Raw genomic sequence first — 8,229 nt, forward strand, 5'->3', positions numbered from 1 at the left:
TTCTGCAAATGAGGAAAATGTAACTTTTAGATCAGAGAATGTTCATAAGGAAACTGTTATTTATCTTTCTAAATTATAGTAATCTGACATCCTGTTACAAATCTCCTCAAAATATTATTGTTCTGTAAATGTACTGCTAGCATAGATTAGAGACCTGTCAAAGCATGTAATGCTTACTTCCAAGAGACCCCATATTAGTGTTGAGTTTGTATCCTGTTTACCCAATGCTGAGAAGAAATTGCATGGTTTTGAAGTATCTATTTGAGTAATAAAAAGAGGAGATTCAGTCATGTTCAGGCTTAAACTGTAAGTATATCATTACCAAGGCAAAAGCCATTCTGGAGAGACTTAATCCTATTGCCTTTTGCTTCGTAAAAAAGGTAGGTCCAGGTAGATGACCTTCCCCTGTAATTGGGTCTGCATAATCCGTAATTGCTCTCTCTGTGACCTGTTTTTATAGTTTTCATATTCCAGTTAAAGGAACAATAAACCTAGAAATGAATCGTAAATCTGTACGACCTCTGCACGTTCTTAAAGCCAACAATCTTACAGACAGCACAAAGATTAATTTCCCTCTGACTTCACCAACTATGTTTGGCAGATAGGCAAGGAGTAGGTCCTAATACTCTTGGTCTCATACTGCATGAAGAGCAGTGGGGGGAGGTTCCTGCTGCAGTCAAAGGTCATACAGTCAAACACTGGGTTGTAAGAAGGAGGGAAATAACCGATCTCTTGGGACACAAAATGTTTTTATTTATTATAGAACACATTTTTTATTTATCATATATCAAAATATGGTCAGATTATCGCTGTGTTAACACAGCGTACAATTCAGCCTCATATACTATTTTACACATGCATTTATGGCGGTAAACGAGGTTTAGTTTTCCTTTACTATTTTCTGTGTAAAGGCACATTTTGTTGAAAACATGTATTTCTGAAGACTTTTTAGGGTACGCATACATGTCTTTACTTTGCAGCACATTTTATGCTGCAGTTTTTTTTCCCATTGACTTTAGTGACATATTAATTGAATATATATAGCTACTACTACTACTAACATATTAATTTAATATGTATAGCTATATATGTAGCAAGTGAATTTGTAATCTGGTCATATTGTAGTCAGTCAGAGATGATACTCTGTGACACCTCTGTCTAACATATGACCAGTTTTTTATGTATTTATATTCCTGCTGTCACAATAGCATTCTTACCTTATTATAAGGTTAAAACAGTAAAGGTTTTGTTTTAGGGTTTTGTTTTTTTGATTTTTTTTTTTTACATTGTGTGAATAATGTCTGAAGGGGTTTTCCAGCCCCTAGATAGGTCATCAAAATTAGATCGGCAGAGGTCTGAAAAGGGATTTGGTGTGTCTTTAAAGTTCACTTGTGCTCTTCTTTGCGTTTTCCATATTTTGTGTAGCAGCTGTGCAATAAACTGTAGCATTGCCCCATTCACTTCAATAGGACAATACTGCCAAGTTTTGCAATTCTGCTTCTAAAAGCACATGGATGCAATGATTGTAGAGGCTGATGGGCTCACACAAACGGTTTGTAGGGGATGCCTAGACTCGAACACCCCACCAGTGTAATATTGATGATTGGAGGATTTAACAAGATTTTACAGGCCCAATAACCCTTTTAGGCAAGGTTCACACAGAGTATTTTTTGGTCAGTATTAAGACCAGGAGTGAAACCGATACAGATTAAAACTATAATGGAAAGGTTTGCACCAAATAGTATGTGTGAACCCATTCACATGAATAGGAAACATGTCTGGGCATACATTGACCTTTTGGGGAGGTTAAGATCCTGGCATATCTAATTACTAGTGTCACTTTTCATTATTGTACTGATCAGTTTCCAGCAGCCTCTTTCATATCACCACAGACAAAACAGGAATTCTCAGCTTAGTTTGAGGTCTAGTTGCCTACATAAAAACTTAATAGCATTATTTCCTGTTGGAGTTACCTCTCTCTAAGTCCCAGGTTCCTTGTATGTAAGTGTGAGTTCAGTTTTTTCCCCTCCTACAAATCAGTCAGCCCACCCATTGCAGTACAACTGCAGCCCTGTGGAGAACGATCTCCCACCCAGCGCTCTTTCAACACCTGATTAGTGATGTAATGTCTCGGGTCAAACTGCAACCTGGAAAACTTTAGACAACACTCATTTTATATGCTGACGCAAATAAATATCTGGGCAAAAATCACATAAAAATTGACGAGATCACAGAAAATGTCAAAATATAAAACAATTATTCTGGAAGTAAAATAGCAAATTATTTTATTTTATTTTTTTATCCTTCCTAGATGTGTTTGACTTATTTATTGATTTATTTACTGTACTTGTCAAGGTAATACATTTGCTTTTCTGTTTTCACCATTTTTTTTTATTCATATGAATGAATTAAGGCATGCTTTAAAACCTTACTATAAGTTTTATCCAGGTTCTAAAGTCATCCTGGGAGTCCATGTGTATACAGTATGTTTAAGAACATCCTTTGTATGAAGCTCCAATGGTAAGCCATTTATGTTCCTTTTTTAAAATAGCTTTTTTACATTTGCCCCTTTATACCCCCATTTACCCATGGTATTTTTTTTTCTCTATTTTGGCATCACAATCCAGAAAGAAAAGATCTGTTTTTTCGACTGACCACTGCAATAGGCATAAGATAAGAAACCAAAATAAACCCTTATTGAAACTTATGCTTTACCACTCTATTCACCCTGTAATGGTACTTTTTGTTTTTGCATGGTTAACTATTGACTGGAGCAATTTGAGTTGGAGGGAAATGTATCTGTTCGATTCAAAAATCAATAACTTGGCTATATATCTGTTATGTAGAGTAAATTTCAGAAAGTACAGCAGTACAAGAGGGAGTCGGAAAGACAAAGGACAAGTATGTTATGGGATGTTCACTTTACCCTAGTTAGGTTGTATCGCTGAATGTCATATCAGCTAAATTATTAATACTAAATGGTATGACAGTCAGGAGGACTGAGACTACGACTGACCTTGGAGCAATCACACTTACAGAATTGTTCTGTTTCCCCTTGTGCGTCACTCATGAAGAAAAGCTGCAAGATTGAATGTGGCAGATGCTTTTAAGTACATTAAGGGTCACTTTTAGATATAAAGAAAATGTCCTTTAAAAATGTTGAGCTTTCTATTGCAATTGTAAAGTGACAAATTGATAGAATTGAAAAGAAAAACTTTAATATGTGAGAGAAGTTAATAAATGCTGTCTCTTTTTTTAACTGTTCAGATGGCAAATCCAGAGGTTAATTTGGAAAAATAACTCGATTATTACTGTCTTCGAGATGCGCTACTTTGCCCAGTCCTTCATCCCATAGAATGCGATGAGGAATTAAGGGGGTTGTCTGTGAAAACTTTTTTTATACAAATGTACCCAGCCTGCCCAATAAAACTATAAAAGCCTCTGTTATCAAGACACCCCTTCTACAGCCGGTGACACGGCTTTTACCGGAGCTGCGGAGTGTAGCATCTGCAGCTGAGGTATCGGACAGTGCCACTTGCCAATCACTGGCTGACACAGGACAATGCTGCGGCCATTGATTGGCAGAGCGGCACTGTGACATCTTGTCTACAGCTCTGGGAAGCAGACTGTCAGCAGAGACCCAATGTTGTCTGCCCACAGACGGGACGCTGTGATAACTGAGCGATCGTACAATACAGATCACAGCATCTGCAGCTCTGATGGCTCATAGGATCACCCGTTGCACAGTTGTGGAGAGCAGATGAGCCAAGATGGCAGCCGAAGGTCCCCTCATCTGCCTCCGGTAGCTCTCACTGGGTCTTCTTGTGGTGACCCAGTACAGGATGTTGTCCTGTCCGGTAAACATTGCCTCCGACACTTCCAGTGTCACTGTTCTGGGCTCACTACTCCAGGGTAAATTGTATTTTCTTATGCTGCCATTTTGTGTTATGCATATATTTATCAGTGTTATTGTTACCTTTAAAGGGGTACTCCGGCCCTAATACATCGTATGTTTTTACTGTGTGCTAATTTAATCTTTGCGGTTCAGAATGATACAGAATATTGTCAGCTTGGTGTTTTATTTCTTTCTTATGTCACGCTGATCTTAAATCTCCTAATTTGTGTTTTAACAAATTCTGATTCTGGGATTATCCTTATATTTGTTTAATGCGTAAACATCTGTGCAAAGAAAAAAATACCATCTGGTTTCCTTCCTACCTAAAACAGATTCATCCAGTAGGAGATTTTGAAGAAAACGGCAACTGTACATAAGATTTGTGTTATTTTATTAAGCTTATAGGCCCTTTCCATGAGCTTCATGTCAAAAGAAAAAAAAATACAGCTGAAGCATGTATCACATATCTGAAGAATTGGGACGAGATAGCGGCACTCCAAATCCAAAAAATTAAGTGGTTTATTCACACATCTGTCAGTACATGGTGCAACGTTTCAACCTTCTCAATTGGGTCTTTTTCAAGCATAGCAATAAGTGAGTCTTAACACACATTTATAGGGGTCTCAATTAGTGAGAAACTCCCACAAGGGGAGGGAAATTACCAGTGACATCACCACTCTCGTACACTGGTAATTTGGGAAGTGTGAATAAACTACTTGATTTTTTGGATTTGGAGTGCCGCTATCTTGTCCCATTTCTTGGAATATTGGCTGTCATTGTGGGGTTGTGGTTAGACCCCTGGACTTAGCTGAGCACCCGGATATCCGGACCTTGAGTCTCTTCACAGTGCCGCTGTTTCTCTATTTCTGGAAACCATCAATGGAACATCCTTTAAACGTATTGAGGTACACACAACTATTCACTCCTAAGTGAGATATATAAGAGAATTCATGTCATTTAAATAAATAAAAAAAATGGAGTAAGCAAATGCCAATATAGCCCATTGGGAACCGGTTTAAAATCCAGCATCTTCTGTGTAAATACATACATTGTAGAAGAGATGCATTCATATAAACTAACAGGCCCAGATTTAGCAATCTGCCTGAAACCAAAACTATCAGCACTCTACCAGCTGGTTCCCCCGGCGTCCTTGCCCGCTTCACCTGCCTGAATGCTGTACGCTGCCATGCACATGCACTTTGGTTGACAAGCACGTAATAAAAGTCATCCTTGCAAGTCCGTTTTCGGGTGAGTGCCATCATTTCTTCTACATTGCCAGATTTGTAAATTACTTCTATTAAAAAAAAAAAATCTTAATCCTTCCAGTACTTATTGGCTGCTGTATACTACAGAGGAAATTATTATTTTTTTGGAACACAGTGCTCTCTGCTGACATCACGAGCACAGTGCTCTCTGCTGACATCTCTGTTCATTTTAGGAACTGTCCAGAGTAATATATGTTTGCTATGGGGATTTTCTCCTACTCTGGACAGTTCTAAAAATGGAATTCAGCAGAAAGCACTGTGCTTGTGATGTAAGCAGAGAGCTCTGTGTTCCAAAAAGAAAAGAATTTCCTCTGTAGTATTCAGCAGCTAATAAGTACTGGAAGGATTAAGAGTTTTTAATAGAAATTATTTACAAATCTGCTTAAAGGGGTATTCCAGGAAAAAAACTTTTATATATATATATATCAACTGGCTCCAGAAAGTTAAACAGATTTGTAAATTACTTCTATTAAAAAATCTTAATCCTTTCAGTACTTATGAGCTTCTGAAGTTAAGGTTGTTCTTTTCTGTCTAAGTGCTCTCTGATGACACCTGTCTCGGGAAACGCCCAGTTTAGAAGCAAATCCCCATAGCAAACCTATTCTAAACTGGGCGTTTCTCGAGACAGGTGTCATCAGAAGCTCATAAGTACTGAAAGGATTAAGATTTTTTAATAGAAGTAATTTACAATTTCTGGAGCCAGTTGATATATATAAAAAAGTTTTTTTCCTGGAATACCCCTTTCTGTCACCAGTTTCACCGGCTTACCCCTTTAAGTAGCTGATCCTTATTCTGATCATACCTTTCCTGTTGCTCTGTTATAAAATATATTTTTATTTTTTATATTATTTTTTTTTTTTTTTTACTTTAAAGGGGTATTCCAGGCAAAAACTTTTTTTTATATATCAACTGGCTCCAGAAAGTTAAACCGATTTGTAAATTACTTCTATTAAAAAAATCTTAATCCTTCCAATAGTTATTAGCTTCTGAAGTTGAGTTGTTGTTTTCTGTCTAACTGCTTTCTGATGACTCACGTCCCGGGAGCTGTCCAGCTTATATGGGGATATTCTACCATCATGCAAGGGATATTCTCCCATCATGCACAGCTCCCGTGACATGACATCATCATTGAGCAGTTAGACAGAAAACTTTAGAAGCTAATAACTATTGGAAGGATTAACATTTTTTAATAGAAGTAATTTACAAATCTGTTTAACTTTCCGGAGCCAGTTGATATATAAAAAAACGTTTTTGCCTGGAATACCCCTTTAATCAAAAATCTAAGAGGCATTGGCCAGCTGCATCAGTGCCATGGCCTGGAATGCTTCTCTACTTTTTTCACTCTCCTTCCTTGAAAGCAAATTACAGCCCTGCCTCCTGTGTCATTGATGCATTGGTGGTGCACACATGCAGAGTGCCTGAAGTCAGGATCCTCAGCTGAACAACTTCCCCGCCATACACCGCCCGTGGCATCAACGGTGCATTCAGCTATGTTGTCAGCAACTCAGTTCATGTCCGAGTGCAAGCAGATTCCCTTTAAAGGGAATGTATCACACATGTAATTTTATTACTAAAATTAGATACGTCTACATGTTTTTGTTTTTTTTATCTTTCTATATTCTCATTGTAGCTATTTTTCTTCCATTCCCTGTACATAATGGGGCAGCCATCTTGCCTGAGCTGCTCTAAAATTGCTGCTGTCTTTAAAAAAAAATTTGCAAAAAAATCAATAGTAAAGTGAATGTGAGAAACTTTGATATCTCTAACCAGAGAAAAATTGTTTAGTTTTTTTTCAAGATTCTGGATCCACTAGCTAAACTTTTATTAATTCTGGGGGAAAAAAACCTGCTCAATTCTGTCCAATGTTTACTAGACGCACCGGCAGCTCATGGAGAGATTAGATTATATGATGCCCATTCAAGCTTAAGGAGGGGAGGGTGAGGTCAGACAGCGAGGCACACCAAAGACAGAGCAAAGAAACAACTGTAAGTATAAACTATCTCCCCAGGGAGCTCAATTCACAGCTTAGACTGATCACTGCCGCTCTACATTGTCCTCCATGTTCCTGCTGCTTCTTAGGATGTAGACAAAGAAATGCAGAATCTTCTCGTGTGTATGCAGTGTTTGGGAGACATCATAGACATTAGGCTTCACCTACTAGCTCTGCGACAATTGGAAATTAGAAATGGAGTGGGGGGGGGGGGTGTTAGTGGGAATTGGTGAAAATGCTATAATAAAAAAAAGCTATATAGTCGCCAGAAATAGTGCTACTCTGCTTATCCTGAAGAGTTACCTAAGACAACCAGTACACTTTAACATCTAGCAATATGCTTTACAGCAGCCAAATGGACCATAGAAGCCTATAGCCTGGAGCTCACCCATTGATTTGTATGGGAGAGTGTTATAGTGTTATGGGCATGCTCTGCGATCTGAGCAGGGGAGCTTTTCGTTGTCTTGTGTGCTGAAGGCGTAAATGCAAAAAAAGCTTAAGTAACTATGTTCTGTTCTGACATATATGACAGAAAGAAAAAAATATATATTGTATGTATATATATATATATGTACACTTAATTATCTTTTTGTCTGAAAAATGTCAAGAGTTCTAAAGGATCTGCCGCACTAAACAAGTTCTAGTAGAAAAACAGTCTCATTCCCTCATCACAGTCGCATAGTCTTTATTAACAAGTGCTTTTAAGCACTTGACCACCGTATTTTTTGCCCTATAGGACGCTCCGGCATATAAGACGCACCCTGTTTTAAATGAGGAAAATCTAGAATACAATGTAAAGTATAGGTCACAGTGATCTTCAACCTGCGGACCTCCAGATGTTGCAAAACTACAACTCCCAGCATGCCCGGACAGCCAACGGCTGTCCGGGCATGCCAGGAGTTGTAGTTTTGCAGGTTGAAGACCACTGGATAGGAGGTAATACTCCACGTGTCCCCGCCGCTCCAGACCAGTCACTGCTCCTCACCGCTGCCCTGGATGTCGCCCTCCATCTCTGTCACGGGTGTCCCCGTCGCCCTGGAACGTCTCTGCTGCCCATTATCCTCGCTCTCCGTTGCCGC

The sequence above is a fragment of the Hyla sarda genome, chromosome 11 (genome assembly GCF_029499605.1).
Source record: "Hyla sarda isolate aHylSar1 chromosome 11, aHylSar1.hap1, whole genome shotgun sequence".
Classification (NCBI taxonomy): domain Eukaryota; kingdom Metazoa; phylum Chordata; class Amphibia; order Anura; family Hylidae; genus Hyla; species Hyla sarda.